Raw genomic sequence first — 17550 nt, 5'->3', positions numbered from 1 at the left:
AAAAAAAAAAAAAAAAGATCATGTATGCAAAATGCTCATGAGCACAGGGCCTGAGACACAATGAGAGCTTGATAAACACTAACAGCTATTTTTGTGGTTGTCATCACTATTCCAGGTCAAACCTTGAACTCTCCAGCTCACAATGATCACACCTTACCACAAAAACTCAGTTACATATTCCACTCATATGGGCACATAGTAAGTGTTGACTTTGTACAGTTTTCCAAGGGGGCAGGGGTGATTAAAAAAAACAAATTTAGCTTTCAAAATTGTTTATGTGCTTTTTAAGGATAGTAAAGCACATCCCATAGTACTTCTTAAAATGACCTGAAATGTCTAGGAAGATAGAATTTGTATTCTGAAAAAAGATTCTGAGGCTTAGCTACTATATGACACAATCAGGACAAATAACCAGATGGATACAAGAAAACGGCAAAACAAAAAACCCAGACATTATGTTCATATTAAAAAATCTTTGGGGAGGGAGCGCAGAAGGTTTGAAAAAACAAACAAACTCTGAAGTATAGATAACTGGGCAACAGGGTTCCTACTTCCACAACAGAAGAAATACTCAAGAGGACTGTGGAATTAAGGTCCCTGGAATAGAAACCAATATGAAATTGCGGTCAAGAAAAAACCTGCCTCTTGGTGTGCGATGTTCTGTTCTGTCATTAAGTTGTCTAGATTTTGAAATCCTGTCTGATTTTGAATATGAGATCCCTGAACTGACAGAGGGCATGGGTCAGAGGTTCCCAAAGGCCTGTCTGTGAACCAGTGCCAGGTCAGTTGCCAGAGAATTAGTTGAGGAGTTAAACACAAATTCCTTAAGCCACTCTCCTAGCAATCCTGACTCATGAGATTGGGTGTGGGGCCCCCAGACTGTTTTTAACAAGTTCCTCAGGTGTTTCTAGTGTTGATTCATCTCTGAGACCTATGGGATTAAAAAAAAATTGGAAAATATAAAACATTACACAAGCATAAGGCATTATTAAAATATTAATACAAAAGCAATGCTAATGGTTGGGTTGCCCTTTAAAGTCACCTTATGACGATGTTCATTTAAGGTCACAGTTCTCCTCCAAGTGCTGGATCCTGGCTGGCCCAGAGTTGGCTGGGCAGAGGTTCCTACAGAAAGCTGGAGAGTAGCTACCACTAGCCTGAAGCTGAAGTCAGTGTCTGAAATGAGTAAACTGAATGAGGAGATGGAGACAGGGTTTCATGTTGGAGCAGGTGCCCTGGGACCAGTATTTAACGATAGGAGAAGCCGGGCTTGGTGGCTCAGCCTGTAACCCCACGCCTTTGGGAGGCTGAGGTGAGTGGATTGCCTGAGGCCACAGGTTCAAGACCCGCCTGGACAGCGAGACCTCATCTCTACAATAAATCAATAAAAAAATCAGCCAGGCGTGGTAGTGCACGCCTGTAATTCCGGCTACTGGGAAGGCTGAGGCGGAAGGATCACCGGAGCCCAGCAGGTCGAGGCTACGGTGGCCAGGAGCGGCCGCTGCACTCCAGCCTGGGTGACAGAGTGAGACTCCAACTCAAAAAAAAAAAAGAAAAAGAAAGATAGGAGAGAGAGCAGGCGGTATTGGTTAAGTCACAGAAGACAAAGCTAGTATACATACAGATGTCCAAGTCAAGCAGAAGGACACTAGGAAAAAGGTGCCATGAACACTCTGCTAGAGCCCTGATACACAATACGAGGAAACCTTGCTCAGAGACATCTGAGAGATTCAGCTAAACTCAAGTGACGTGTCAAGTGGCAGAGCAAGCATCCAACATCAAGTCTGCCTGCCCACATCTAAATCTACACTCTTGCCATCGAGGAGTATACGTTAAAAAGGATTAGTGCAAATAAAGGGGAAGGCATACGTGTTCGTAAACATGGACGACTTAGTATTTTTAAGACGTCAATTCTGTCCAAAGCAATCTACAGATTCAATGTAATCCCTATCAAAATCCCAATGGCATTTTTGCGAAAAGAGAAAAACCTATCCTAAAACTAATATGAAATCTCAAGGGACCCCCAATAGCCAAAACATTCTTGAGAAAGAAGAAAGGTAGAGATGTCACACTTTCTGATTTCAAAATTTATTACAAAGCTACAGTAATCAAAACATTGTGTACTGGCATCAAGGCAAACATACAGGCCAATGGAAGAGAATAAAGACGCCAGAAGTAAACCCTCACCTATACTGTCAAGTGATTTTCAACAGGAGTGCCAAGACAATTAAACGGGGGGAGGGATAGTCTTTTTAATAAATGGCGTTGCGAAAACTGGATGTCCATACACCAAAGAATCAACGTGGACCTTTACCTAACACCATATACAAAAGTTAATTCAAAATGAATCAGACATAAGTGTAAGTACTAAAAATATAAAACTCAGAAGAAAGCAGAAAGCTTCATCACAACAGGTTTGTCAGTGTTTTCTTAACTATGACACCAAAAGCACAAGCAACTAAAAAAAAAATGAATAAAGTGGGCTTCATCAAGATTAAAAAAATCCTTGTGAATCAAAGGACACCACCAACAGAACGAAGTGAAAAGGCAGCCCATGGAATGGAAGGAAGTCCTTGCACATCGCGTCTCCAGCAAGGACGAGTGAGAGCTTCAACTACACAGCACAACCCCTGGACCTCAAAGGCCTGCATGAGGCTCGAACGTCACCACCATGACGAGGCTTGCTGGTCCCAGGTCTGCGAGACAGAGTGCCACGGGGCTGGATCTCTGGGAAGGCTCTCCGTTCTAGCATCGCCAGCCAGCCACTCAACGAAGCCTCCCATTACTCTGTGCTCCCAGCACACAGATCGCAGCTACCCACAACTTCAAGCACTTCCCCCCTCTATCTCAACAGCATATGAAAGCAAATCAGTTGCAGGGAGTATGTTAGACTTTGACAAATGGAATAAATCACTGGTAACTGGTAGCTTTATACTCACAATCTAAAGTGGCAATTTATACTCATAAATATAATACACTATGACAGGACAGAATTACTTCCACCGACAACATCAGGTTTTGATCCTACCATAATGTGTAAGATTCCGTTCCCAATCACCAGACTCCAGGCTATCAGTTTGGGGTCCACCAGTCCAAAGAAAGATAAAAAAGAGTTTAATAAATGGCTGAAACGTCAAGAAGCTCGGTTCCCAGTCTGCCAGAGAAAGCACACTAAAGTCTGAGAAACAGCAACAACATATGTTTTTTTTAAAGCTGTCATAATTTAAAGTCTCTCTAAACATTGAGTGTTTAATCTAATTTTCCCTCATGGATGTCTGGCTTCAGCTCAAATTGAATCAACATTTCCATTATAAATCTCTATTTTCACATTTTCCTGGTTTGATTGTAAAACGTCTTTAGTTTGAAATATGACACAAGCAGAAGCCGGAATTTTAATGTTCTTCATTGGCAAATTGGTTTTACTACAAAACCAAAATCACAGTTTTCTGCAAGCCAAATGTCTGGAAATTAGTCTAGGCAAAATGAAAAATAAAATGCTACAGAAAAGTCTTCAGTTACAAAATTTTTTTCTTTTTTTGGAGTTAGTATCATTCTGTTGCCCAGGCTACAGTGCAGTGGCATGCTCACATTCACAGCCACTGTAGCCTCAAACTGCTGGGTTTAGGCGATTCTTCCACCTCAGCCTTCCAAGCAACTGTAACTAAAGGCATGTGCCACCACACCTGGTTAATTTTTTTGATTTATTGTAGAGATGAGGTCTTGCCATGTTGCCCAGGCTGGTGTCGAACCCCTGGGCTCAGGCAAACCTCTACCCTCCACCTCCCAAACTGCTGAGATTACAGGTGTGAGTCACCAGGCCCAGCAAGTTACAAATGTTATCCCAGGGTCTTTAAAAAAAAAAAAACAAACTTCCAGTTTTTAAATAAATATTAATTGCAAACATCTAAAGAAACTGCATTTAACCTTGCATCTTGAATACAGATATGCACCATGAGCCTATGTTCAAATGCTACTGAATGCCAATCATTTAGCTCACTTCAATGTATTATGTCTTATAGTAAGGAATTCTGTACCATATCATTAGATTTCTTTTAACAAGTTACTTTGTGATGTGTGCATTATAAATGTCGAAAAGCAACAAAAATCTGCGATTAGACACTTTTATCAGGCTTTCTGATCTTATACATATTAAAAAAAAGAAGCATAAGGGAGACATACTCCTCATAAAAGAGATTTAATGTTCTGTCAAAATTATAAATACTGAAGTCTCGAGTGGCTTTCTTCTTAGTGACATATTCTGTTGCTAAAACAGCAGAGAATTCTCCAAAACCTGGATTCTGGCAGCACACAGAGCAAAGGGCACACGCAGCCTAGAAAGGAGCTACTAGGGACCTGCCAGAGAACCTGGTGAGAAGAGACCTGGCTTCCGGGTCAGACAGTCAGGGAGCCCAAGGAAGCAGGACAGGCCTGAGATGTGAGAAGGCAGGAGCTGGAAAAGTGTTACCTAAAACTCAACTTGTGCCTGCAGTGTTTCCTGTCTCACTCCCTAAATCTGTTCTTCCACTGGCAACACAGCCTGTTTTGGTAACCACAAAGCAGAATCTTCTCAACGTCTGGCACATGTAGACAGTGTTCACATGCAAAACACCTTTAAGGAAAACCGGAGGGGTCCAACTGAAGACCCAAGAGTTCAGGGATGCTCAAGACCTCATGGCAGCTTGGACCCCTCTCCTAGCCTCTGGAGTCACTGCCCAGGAGGAACTACTTTCCTCTCGCTCTGGATGGCATCTGACAGTCGTGCAAAGCCCAGGGACTGAGAGAAATCAGGCTACAAAACAAATAAGCCTTGTAGCTGAACTAAAAGACACCACCACCAAAATTCTGTACACAGATTCATGAAAAAGAGTTCTCAAAAAAGACAAAACAAAAATAGAAGTTCTAAGTCTGTAAGATCCTTCTTTTGCTCTCATAACTACAATACTGCTGTGAATAATCTCATTTTAAAAGCAATGAATAAAAAGCCCTTCTGCCTAAAGAGAATTTAAGATGACTGGTTGACAGACAGGAGGAATCGCTGAGGTGACATAAATGGAGACATCAAGAACCAATCTCTCTTGCATCCAAATATTTGGGGTGTCTAATGGCTGAAGATGTTTTATCTCAAATAATGTGCTTTAATTGGAACTATTCTATTCTATATCATGTATCATATCATAATTACATTATATATTAATTTGGTGGAACCAAGCAATTTGTAAATATAGAATGTCCCATTTCTTGGGAAAAAGTCCCATTCTGATGTAAAGAATTAAGAAATATTTATATGTACAGAAGTATGTAGCTAAACAAACAGTGTAATAACAGAGTTCCTTAGAAAAAAAACAATAGTAGCAACACATCTTTCTTTACAGTTTCCAGATTAAATAGATACTAAAATTCACAGATTTAAAACATGAAGTAATAAGGAATACTGCATGAAAGGGGAAAGTTTTAAATTTTCTTAACTTAAAAATCCCTGATACTTTAATTTTGTGTTCATCACCTTTGTTTGGCAGGCGCAAAGATATAACACTGGCTAACAGCACATGCGGGTTGTGAGTCAGATATCAAGGACAGAACCCCAGTTCTACTCACTGACCATGCATGACTCAGGTGAGTTACCTGACCTTTGTGAGCCTCAAGTTCTCATCTGTAAAATGAAGACAATCATAGAACCAACCGCACAGGACTACTGTGGAGATCAAATTAGGTAGGGCAGGTAAGATTTAAAACAGTGCTTCCCATGTGCTGTGTGTTCAAGCAGTTATTACTGTTCATTCACAATCCTTAAACCTGCTACACCAGATAACATTCCTACTTCTCATTAAGATATTTTAAGCTTTTCTATCACTTATTTATTTATTCACTGATTGAAAACATCCTGAACGACAAAAATATTCTAGGTGTAACCCTTTTTGTAATAAACATAATTTAAGCGATCTGCAACAGTCAAGTTTTTTACCTCGGCAGTGATCAAATGCTGGGTTCCAGACTTCATTAACATGAGTTAAATGTAAACAACAAAAAAGTCCCAGTAATTTCAAGGGTAGCAGCACAGAGCTCCAACACCCCACGTTTTACCACTGGCAGGATCACTGGTCAGGACAAGGTGGAGGCAGGAATGGGGACTTTCTGCGACACACAGCGTAGCAGGAAACTCAAGCATGTCAGGCAGGAGAGGAGAGAGCAAGGAGCAGGCTAAGAAGGTCTCTCAACCCAACACAAACCCTCTTCTCTTCTCACAGGGAGAGCAGTTACTGGCCCCTCAGCAGGGGTGATACTTCCAGGATGACTCATAGTGAAAGAATGCCTGGTGTCTCTGCAATATGATTCTTTCAAAGCATCTTTCCACATGAGAGGAGCCACTCTGCAAGGCACACACTTCCTTTCCTCAATGTCCACTTGTACCATTTTCCATGAGAACCCTTTCACCGCTGCAACTCAAATACCATATGTAAAGTTGAGGATCAAAGCTTTCTGGTTTCAAACTATCCACAGAGCAGTAATATAGAGAATGCTGCCATCATCAAGAGATTTTATTTTGCTAATTCTTACTTTATATAATCTTAAAGTCTCTTGCGCTTAGTGTTTTATCACCATACACACAAAGCATATATGCATACATACACACACATGTGCATGCATACATATAACTGAGAAGGTAAGAAAATCAGTTTCGATCACTTTGTGCCCAAAAGAAGGCACATTTTGAGTAGTGAGTCCATCTTTACCCCGACATACAGTACCAGTCCATCAAGAATGTGACAGTGGGTGGGCTGACTCACCACTAACCAGAAAGATAAAATTTGACCTCAGCAGCTAAATCTGCAAGTGTATGTAGTATCATGTTCTTTTTTCCTATTTTTGTTACCTACTCAGACCAGCTGATGAATATTCCTGAGATAAAAGTTTTATCCACCTTATTTTCTGCTCATCCTAATCTTGTTTTGATTGCTAGGGAGAGGTACTAGTCACATGCTCTGTTTACGGCAGCACAGAAGGAAAATCTCCTCCAAGTCCAGACAGCAAATCTATTTGTTTACCATCTTCAGGTCCCAATCTCCAGTCTTCTACCAGGTTAACCACACACATAAGAGCAGGTAACGTGGCTGAATTCCTCTGCCTAACCTGTGCCAGAGCAAACTGTGGGCTAGGGGCTTACCTAGAGAGTCTAGGCAACTGGCTGACTCTGCAGGCAAAGCCCTGTTCAAAGGAACTGAGTCCTTCCTGGTACTTCCCACTGAAAGAAGTCTAAGGGTCCACTCATAGATCAGGACAGGATACTCAAAATCACTTCTTCATCTGGCCAACAGAAATCAGGAATTTCCCTAAAAGCAAACAGCCCTGAAAGCCACTTGAACTTCTTCAAGGATGTGAGAAGACTTAAAAAAAAGATTGCCCCTTCTGCATTTTTTCCTTCCATTCTGGACACCCCTAAGCAAATCGGGCCCATTACCTAAGAAATGTGGTGCACAGCATTACCGCACCAACAAGCAAGGAGACTGAGGCTTCAGAGACAACGGATCTCATTCGGCTTGAACAAGAACGTCAGAAAGGACTGTGGGGAGTATTCTTCTTCCATTCTGCACCCATCAGCCTGCCTTCCCACCTTCCAGAACCAGCCATACCTCAGACCCAGGCTAGACCAGGGCCAGCCTCTGTCTACCAGTAGCCGGAGAATGTATTCTTACTTCAGAAGGCCCCAGTGACCTTTAAACCTAATACTAAACTAAACCTCAACCTAAGCTCTTCGGAGTTTAATTCTACCGGTTTCTATTATTCATCCTTATTTCTGTGCAGACTGGAAGGCCAAAACAAAAATAGGAGGTCTGTGTCCTTGCAGGATACAGAAAGCAGAATGTTAACAACAATGTCAGGCTCTCTGTAAGTTAAAATTTTAATAGAAGGCACCAATGCTGAAAGCAAGATAGCAACAAAACGGTACCTTCAAACGGGAGTCTATATTTCATTGAGTCAGCTTCTCCCAAGATAGCCCCTTTGCCCACTTTGACCCATCTGGTTCTCCATCACCTGCTTCCTACAGTACCAATTCCCTCTCATGGAGGGAAGGAACCCACAGGCAGAGGGCACTCAAATGAGTCAAGAAAATACATAAAATAGTGAAGGCCAGCCAAAGGTATCTCCGACAAGTTACCTAAGTGTTAGAAGGACAGGGCAGCAAACAAAGAATGAAAGGAAAGGGAGGATAAGATACTGGGGGGAAATGCAAGAAACAGCATAAAGAAAACAAAAGTAGGCAAATGCAAAAGGGAGAGAGAAAGAAAATGATGGACCCAGCTGGTGGAGTACGGTGATAAAAGTTCAAATCTGACCAGATTATTATTAGTGTAAAGTAACAGCCAATGCTCTCATCAAACATCTTGCCATCAGCACCCACATCAGCATACTGTGTGTTGGTTATTATACTAAGTTCTTAAGAGACTATCTCTGGACTTACCACTTACTAATAATTTATTATTTTCAACAAGCAAGTAGGTCTAGAGTCTACTAGATCTATTTAAGTAAAGTGTATTTGAAAATAAGGAAGACATAAGACTTTTGTTTCGTTTTTTTTGAGTTGGAGTCTCACTCAGTCGCCCAGACTGGAGTGCAGTGGCCGCTCCCGGCCACCGCAGCCTCGACCTGCTGGGCTCCAGCGATCCTTCCGCCTCAGCCTTCCAAGGAGCTGGGACTACAGGCACGCACTACCACGCCTGGCTAATTTTTGATTTATTGTTGAGATGAGGTCTCGCCAAGTTGCCCAGGCGGGTCTCGAATCCGTGGGCTCAGGCAATCCACTCACCTCAGCCTCCCCAAGCGCTGGGAGGACAGGCTGAGCCACCAAGTCCAGCTTGACAGAAGACTTTTAACAGTAGGTTCTAGGGGTTTTCTGAATGCTTAGGCCCAAGCGCAAGCAAGGTTTTAAAAAATGAGATAGATAATTGATTCTCCCCCCAAAACTCCAGGTCTACTGACACTGGACACATTCTGAATTCTTTTCCTGCCAATACCTGCATCTCTGAGTTAAGACAGCAAGTAAGTCAGGGCCCTTTTCACAAGCTGGTGCCGAAGGCCAAGAAGGAAGCTCCTGGCACACGTCCTGCTTCTGTCCCTCCTAAAGCCAAAGCCAAGGGAAAGGCCTTGAAGGCCAAGAAAGCAGTGCTGAAAGGCGTTCACAGCCACACCAAAAAAGAAGACCTGCACATCACTCACCTTCCAGAGGCCCAAGACGGCAGCTCCAGAGGCAGCCCCAATATTCTGGGAAGAGCACACTCAGGAGAAACAAGCTTGATCACTATGCCACCAAGTTTCCCTGACCACTGAGTCTGCCATGAAGAAGACAGAAGACAACAACACACTTGTGCTCATCGTGGATGTTAAAGCCAACAAGCACTAGATAAAACAGGCTGTGAAGAAGCTCTATGACACTGATGTTGCCAAGGTCAATACCCCAACTGGGCCTGATGGAGAGAAGAAGGCATATATTCGACTGGCTCCTGATTATGATGCTTTGCCCACAAAATTGGGATCATCTAAACAGAGTCCAGCTGGCTAATTCTAAATATATATTTTTTCACCATAAAAAAAAGATAGCAAGTCAATATTTTGGTTCTCACACAATAAAAGTATTTGCTTAAACTTGGCCTCATCCTCCATCAACTTTATATTTGATGCTTTTTTCTGATGCTTATCAAAAAGAAGAAAAAAATGAAAGGAAATCACATTAACACTTTCAGAAAACCAGTTTTCAGTATGCTCTCCCAAACAAGCCATCTCCAGTGACATTCTTCATAAAAGTAAAGCACATTTCTACAATCTGGAAGGCAAAAACTAGCTTGATCCTATATACAAAAGAAAGTAATCTGGGAGGGGATTTTGGGCAGGGAAAAGAGTGCTAAATCTTGACCTGAGTCTTAAATCTCTCTCTTTCTCTCTGTATTATTTTTTAAATACCTATATAAACACATCCCTAACATGAGCCACATAATATTTTTACTCCTGGTTTTTATACCAAATTACGTCTCATACAAAAATGTCCTCTGAATATTTAGCATTTGTAGTTAATGATGTAATAATTTAAAGCTGATAAATATAAAAAGCATTGGACAGCTACCACCTACCTTATGTAACCTTGAAGAAATCTCTCTGAGTTATAAGGTAATTTCTCTACTGCCTTAAGAAGGTATACTTCATTTAATTTAGCTAATCCTCAATAAAAGTATTTCAAGAATACTCAACATACATAGAGATACTGAGGTAATCAAATGCAATTCCTGCCTACTGGCAGAGCTGCATTTATTCCAAGCTTAAAGATGTAGGTATTTCATCTCTCAGAAGTTAGTGTTTTCCAGTATGTTTAATCACATGCTGATTTGCTGTATGCAAAGTGCATCTTTAAAGTTCTCTCATATACAGTGTGTAATTTCTTTATCATAAAATTTAATATATATCTATTCCAGTCTTTAGTATATCAGAATGACCTTCATAAACATACAGCTGATCATGTCCCATCCTTTAAAACCTTCAAAACTCTTCAGTTTCCCTCTGCCACAGAATCAAATGCAAATTTCCCAGCCTTGCAATCTGGATTCTCCATAACATGATCCCCAAACACCATACCTCCTACTGTCCAAGAGGCCAGGGATCACATTAAGGGAAGTTAGTCCAAACGCCTCAGAGTGATGGCAAAAGAAAATGCCCTTACCTCAGGTCTGCTATGGAGTAGCATTTACGTTTATTTTGCCAGTCTGGATCTGCACACTTCACTTCCAGAAACCAGTTGAGCTCACAAGGAACGGCACATTTCTCATATATACTCCTCCTAAGTGTCTGCAAATAGCCTAAGGCTATGAATGGAACTGCCTTGTTTGTACACACTGGTAGCTGCACATGACAAAAATCAGGCTTTGCCACCTACTAATTCCCTTAGATTCAGAAAAACAGCGAAGTTTTCCAAGAATCCTCAAGCTATTTTAAGTAAATTTTATAAATGTGTGCTTCTCCGTGAGGCTTAATCTGTACTAAAGGGGTCTCTCACCCTATCGCATCTCCATCTAACACCGTCAGTCACTGTCTTCCCAAGGACAGACCCCGACTATGCTGCTACGTGAACAAAACGAGGAGACACAGAGCAAGCCTTAATAGCCTTACTATTTTTTTACCCAAGGTCTCATTAATTAGCAAAAGATCATTTGAATGTTTTACCGAAAGACTTTTTTTGTCGAGGTACAAAGAATCAATGCAGTCGCCCCTTAACCAACAGGTTGGAGCTGTGGGGGGTACACGTCCACGCAGACGTTTTCAGCCACCGTTACACCAAGTGTACCTGCCTCTCCTGTCTTCTCCACGACCCCTGAGATCACAGGACCAAGCTTTCCTCCTCGCCTCCCCAACTGCTCAACCTGAAGACGAAGACCCTTATGACGATCCACTTCTACTGAATGAACAGTCAGCGTGCCGTCTCCGCTTTAGGACTTTCCCCACAACATTTTCTTTTGCCCCGACTACGTTCTGTGTTAGTTGACTATGTTACCGGTAAGACTTCTGGTCAAAAGTAGTTAAGTTCATGGGAATCAAAAGCTATACACGCGTGACCGTGCAAGGAGTGTTGGTATTACTAGCCCCGTGCACTGTTCGAGGGTCAACTGTACTACAGAAAGATCGAAATTTCTAAAATTGCCATCAGTATATTCACCACAGGCCGGGCTCGGTGGCTCAGCCTGTCATCCCGCGCTCTGGCAGGCCGAGGTGAGTGGATGACCTGAGCCCGTGGGTTCGAGACCCGCCTGGGCAACTTGGCGAGACCTCTGCCATAAATCAAAAATATTAGCCGGGCGTGGTAGCGCGCACCTGCAGTTTCGGCTGCTTGGAAGGCTGAGGCGGAAGGATCGCCGGAGCCCGGCAGGTCGAGGCTGGCCACTGCACTCCAGTCTGAGCGACAGAGTGAGACTCCAGCTCAAATATATATATCTTCACGACAAATGTTTTAAACACAGGCATACAAAATATAAATATAAAAGCATAGGGAAACCTTTTTTCCTGGTATAAAAATTAAATTTGCAATCTTATTCATGAAATAGGCATTAAACTACTTGCATATTCTGTGACACTGTGGGGCATAGACAATGTTTTATATGAATTAGTGGTTGTAAAGACTTTTGAAAATGCTTGAAGAATAATGATCTTCATCTTTCAAAGAGCATATCTGCCTAACGTACTTGACACAGGCTTGGTCAAAGTAACTAATAAACGTACCAGGGAAAAGGAAGTAATGCAAAGGCCCACTTGGAACATCCCTCCCCGGGGGTCACCGACTTTACCAGCAAATAAAAATTACCTCAGGCCCAGCACAGCCAAGTCTTCTTATACACACACGCACACACACACACACACACACACACACACGCACGCACGCACACACAGCACCATCATTCTTCATCATTATGTTCTTATCTCAATCAAAAGAGCTCCTAAAACAGATTCCCTCTTTCTCTAACACAAGGAGTCGTTACACATTGGCATGAAGCAGACTACACTCTGAACTGAGCATATAAATTCTTTTTAAAGGAGTCAACAGAATTTATATATCTGTAAACAGGACAGACCCAGCAACACAACTATTTGTTAGTTGTCATACCTCTTCTTCCTGAGGGAAAAAATCAGTAAAGAGGGCAGATGGCTACAGAAGCACCAAAGCAGCCAACCATATAGTAAACCAAGCTATTTCTATTGGCAAGAATGTGTTTAAAAAACTACAAGAAACCTGAAAGCCACTTTTATGCCGAATGATTTTTACCAGACTCCTCAGCAATTCGGTAAGCATAGACTTTGGCACAAGTTCCCTGTAGTATAGCACTGAAAGTTTGAAGTGCAGTTTTCACAGGGACTTACCTCTTGGCCTGTAAACAATCTACATTTAGTGACTATCTGACTTCAACTTTTTATTATGCACATTACTTACTTGCCTTTAATATCTGTTTTAAAACTTTGAATTAAAGTGCTTGACTCAAATATCTAATAGGCTGTGTAAGAGCTCTAGACAAACCATGGGTGGCTTTGTTTATTTTTAATTATAAAAGCAAACTATTATCTTACAAAAAACTATAAGGCAGAAAAAATAAGTATATAACGACACACAATATTACCACACTTACAGAAGCTGTTTATTTTCCTCTAACTTCTATTTCTTCTAACCTCTTGTACTTGAATTGTTTTCCCTACTAAAAAATTTTAAAATGTATGGCTTTTTATTCTGATAAAACATAATTGTTCTTTTAAAAATTCAAACAGTTCAGAAATAGAAAAAAATTTTAAACTATTATTAACAGTTTAATATATGCAGCCATCTAGTCTTCCAATTTTAATTCACATACAATTAACTAAATGTTTATTCTTTTCGGCACACTTGAGTTCCTTGCAGATCCCAGATGTTAGGGGTTTGTCAGACACACAGTTGGCAAATATTTTTTCCCATTCTGTGGGCTGTCTCCCCGCTCTCTCAATGGGCTCTTTGGCTTTGCAGAAGTTGGTCAGTTTGGTAAGGTCCCACTTGTCTATCTTATCTCTTATGGCGTGGGCATTTGGGGATTTGATCAGGAATTGGTTGCCAGTTCCAACTTCCATAAGGGTATCTCTTGCATTTTCTAAGGTTCTTATAGTTTGATATTTTACGTTTAGCTCTTTGATCCATTTAGAGCTGCTTTTTGTGTATGATCATAGGTAGGGGTCTTGTTTTAGTCTCCTGCATGTAATCAGCCAGTTTAAGTTCTCCTCTCCCCAGTAGTTTGTTAATGGAGGCTTTGTCGAAGATGAGCTGGTTGAGAAATTGAGGTTTTACTTCCAGAATCAATATCCTGTTCCACTGCCTGTTCTTGTACCAATATCAGCCCTATTACAAAGTGGGCAAAAGATATGAATAGACACTTCTCAAAAGAAGACATCCAAGCAGCCAACAAATACATGAAAAAATGCTCAGCCTCACTAGCCATCAAAGAAATGCAAATTAAAACCACACTGAGATACCACCTAACTCCAGCCAGGATGGCCATCAACTCAAAAAACAACAGATGCTGGAGAGGATGTGGGGAAAGGGAACATTTCTGAGACTTCCACTTAGCATTTTTCATCTGCCTTTATAAAAGGGTTTTTATGGGCCACTCCTCCTCAGTAAGACTCAACTCACTTTATGAATATACAGTTCTGTCCTATAAAAGATTTAATAGGAAGACTCTGCCCAGACAGGTGATTGTTGACACTAGAATGATAGTATACATCGTACCAGATAGCACAGCACTTGACCGAGGAGACACCAAGTATAACCAAGACATGCTTTAACATACTCTGGGGGGGGGAGGGGCAAACTGAACAGTCCCACAAAAACCATATAGAGCAGTGTGCTAATAAACACAGTTCATTCCACTCATTTACTGAATGTCTAGGCTGTTTCAAGAACTGTGAGGGACAGTGGGCATTCTGGAAAACAAATGCTCAGTTCGGGAAAATAAACGCTCAGTTCCTGAAAACCAGTCTAGTAGAGAAAGGAGACACACAAACAATTAAGACATGTTGAATGAGATATTTCAAAAGAGGTAACACACAATGCTATGGAGGAATCAAGAAGAAAAGAGCTACTGCCAGGGCTGTCGGGAAGGTTTCTCAGAAGAAATGAATCCTATTAGATCCGTAAAGAAAACAAGTAGGAGATCTGTCAGGTGGACTGGAAAGGGAAAGGCATTCCAGGTAGAAGCAGCAGCTGGCAAAATTAAAGCATGATAGAGCACCAGGACACTGTAGAATATAAATATCTGCTTGAATATGCATATACATTTCTGAAAGGATACTCAAGAAATTAATAATCCTGGATGCTGTAAGGAAGCAGACGGTGGGCAGAGTGTGAGGAGGAAATTCTTCACTGTTTATGCTTTTGGACCACATGAACACATACTTCTAAATAAACAAAACTGTTAAGAAATAATAAATAAAACTAATTCTTGACCCCTGCCCCACCAGCAAACAAACCCAGAATTTTACAGGTAGAACATCCAGGTGGGATAAGTGACAGAGGAGACCGGCAAGTATCCACAGGTCTTCCCCAGATCATGTCTGGGTAACCCTGGGAGAGGGGAATGCAACCCTCACAAGGTGAAAAGCCCTTTCTAGGCGAGGTGGTCTCTGCGCAGCAATCAAGTAATCCATCGAGACAGAATCCTAGGTCTTATTCTAGTCACGTGTGTTTCCAGAACCACAGTTCTCATAGTTTGCAACATGTGTTCTGGAGATCACTTAGGTGGGGAGGACAGATAAGAATGATAACAAAAAAAATTAAATAAAATCTTTGAAAATTACTCACCTAGGAAAGAACCCCAGCTCACATCACCCAAATCCCATGGCATTCAGAGAGACTTTCTCTGAGGCATCGACTGTGTTTAGTAAAACAATTCCTTTTTTTCTTTTTTAAGTTGGGGTCTCACTCTGTCACCCAGGTTAGAATGCAGTGGCACAATCATAGCTCACCACAGCCTTGACTTCCTGGGCTCAGGCAGTTCTTCTGCCTTAGCCTCCTGGGTACCTGGAACTATAGACATGCGCCGCCATGCCCAGCTAGTTTTTTGATATTCTGCATAGACGAAGTCTCGCTATGTTGCCTAGGCTGATCCGAACTTCTGGGCCCAAGCAATCCTCTCACCTCGGCCTCCAAAGTACTAGGATTACAAGTGTGAGCCACCATGCCCAGCAACAATTTCTATTGATAAGTGATGAACCTATGTTACCTGACCCCGTACATATTTTGTTTCCAAATTATCTGGTCTTTATGAAAAGGAAAGAATGGTAAACAACTGGTAAAGAGAGCTAACCTGCGGAGTGTGGCTGACTGTGAACACTTGACAATGGCACAAGCAACTCTCGTCACACTGGCTGACCTAATTTCTGTGCTGTGCAAAAGTGACTTCCTAATAGACTACAGCCCAGACTCTGGCCTGACACACTATCGGCTGTCCCAAAGAATGACTGCCATTCTTCTCAAACACTAATCCCAAGAGCAAGTGGAAAGTCAACTTTCTAGAGAAATAATTACATAATCCACTTTTTACAGACAAGCTCTTCTACAAAGTAATTACTTGAGCAAAAGAAAAATAAATATGTGTATGGATATTACTATAGTGATCACGAATCCACAAAGGCAGAGCCCGAGTCTCCAAAGGTTCTAATGGATTCTGTTAACCACAGATTCAAGAATTGTATGGTTTTCTTCAGTAGCTCTGTGGCTGCCTTATTAGTGAGGTTCCCATAATTAAGGCTTGGTATGACAAGCAAACACAGCTGAAGAGCCAGCCCTGCTCCCCAGGGAACACTCTCAGACTACAAACAACCTCATTCACTACCTCTGTTTGTTTCCTACCTCCATACACCCTTTCCTCCATTAAAAATCAGTGTGAAACCCAGAATACCTTTATTGTTTGGCCCTTACCTTTCCACAACATGAAGACTCACAGAAGACAAAATATTCGTTTTATCACCCCAAACAAAAATAAGCTCAACATATACACCCCATTCATTTGCCCTTCCAACCAATATGTACTAAAGTCTCTACCAGAAGGCAGGTACCAAGCCCAGCACTGCAGAAACACAGACAGGCCTCCTGCAGTCTGGGGACGGTGGAAAGGACACATTCCAGCAGCATCCCAGCTACTCCAGACAGAGGGTGTCAGGAAGGACAGGTCGCATCCCAGAGGGATGGCACTGACCTGGACAGAAGAAGCAGCATGTGCAAAGCGCCAAGTGAGAGCGGGCAAGATAGGTGCAGGGACAAGGGAGTAAAGCAGTTGGTAGGTGAGACACAGAAGTAGAAAGCTGGGCTGGTTGTGCAGGACCCTTTGCAGAGATCAAGGGGCCAGTGTACAGGCAGAGGCTCAAATAAAACTATCAGAGGGCTTCTTCGAGTGGGCGGGATGCAGTAGCTCAAGCCTGTAATCCCAGCACATTGGGAGGCTGAGGCGAGAGGACTGCCTGAGACCGGGGAGGGATGTGAGACCAGTCTGGGCAACTCGGAGAGACCTCGTCTCTACAATACATCAAAATATCAGCCAGGCGTGGTAGCATGCGCCTGTGGTTCTGGCTACTTGGAAGGCAGAAGGATCACCTGAGCCCAGCAGGTCGAGGCTGGGGTGGCCATGAGCGTGCCACTGTACTCCAGCCCGGGCGACAGAGTGAGGCTCTGACTCAAAAAAAAGAAGAAGAAAAGTGGGAAACAGAAGTTTCCTCTTACTGGTCAGGATTTGTAGGCCAAAGGGAACACGAGCCCGAAGCTGGGCCTGCATGGCCGGCACCCTTCCCCCTGCAAGTTCAAGGTGACGGAAACAGCCAGCGGAGTCCGCACCCCACCGACCTTCTCCGACCTCACACCTCGCTCCCTTCCTTGGGCTGCCCGGGCCTTCCCCAGACCCTCCTGCCTTCTCTTAAGGCTCCGCTGAAGGTATTTCCAGCCCAACCTGCTTTTCGCTCCTCCCAGTCTTTCTCTAATTACTCCCCCGTCAGCGACCTGAAAGCCAA

The 17550-nt window shown here is 42.4% G+C and overlaps 1 protein-coding gene and 1 pseudogene across 1 annotated transcript in view; one reads left to right on the top strand and one right to left on the bottom strand.

Annotated features, from left to right (window-relative positions):
• LOC103255098 overlaps positions 1 to 9556 on the top strand; it is a 21420-nt pseudogene extending 11864 nt beyond the window's left edge.
• SIPA1L2 (signal induced proliferation associated 1 like 2) overlaps positions 1 to 17550 on the bottom strand; it is an 80529-nt gene that overhangs the window by 40541 nt on the left and 22438 nt on the right. The gene's annotated exons all lie outside the window — the stretch shown is intronic.

This window comes from Carlito syrichta, unplaced genomic scaffold (assembly GCF_000164805.1).
Source record: "Carlito syrichta isolate Samal-C Ts95f unplaced genomic scaffold, Tarsius_syrichta-2.0.1 Scaffold287805, whole genome shotgun sequence".
NCBI classification, from domain to species: Eukaryota; Metazoa; Chordata; class Mammalia; order Primates; family Tarsiidae; genus Carlito; species Carlito syrichta.
This window is presented reverse-complemented; position numbering and strand designations above follow the sequence as displayed.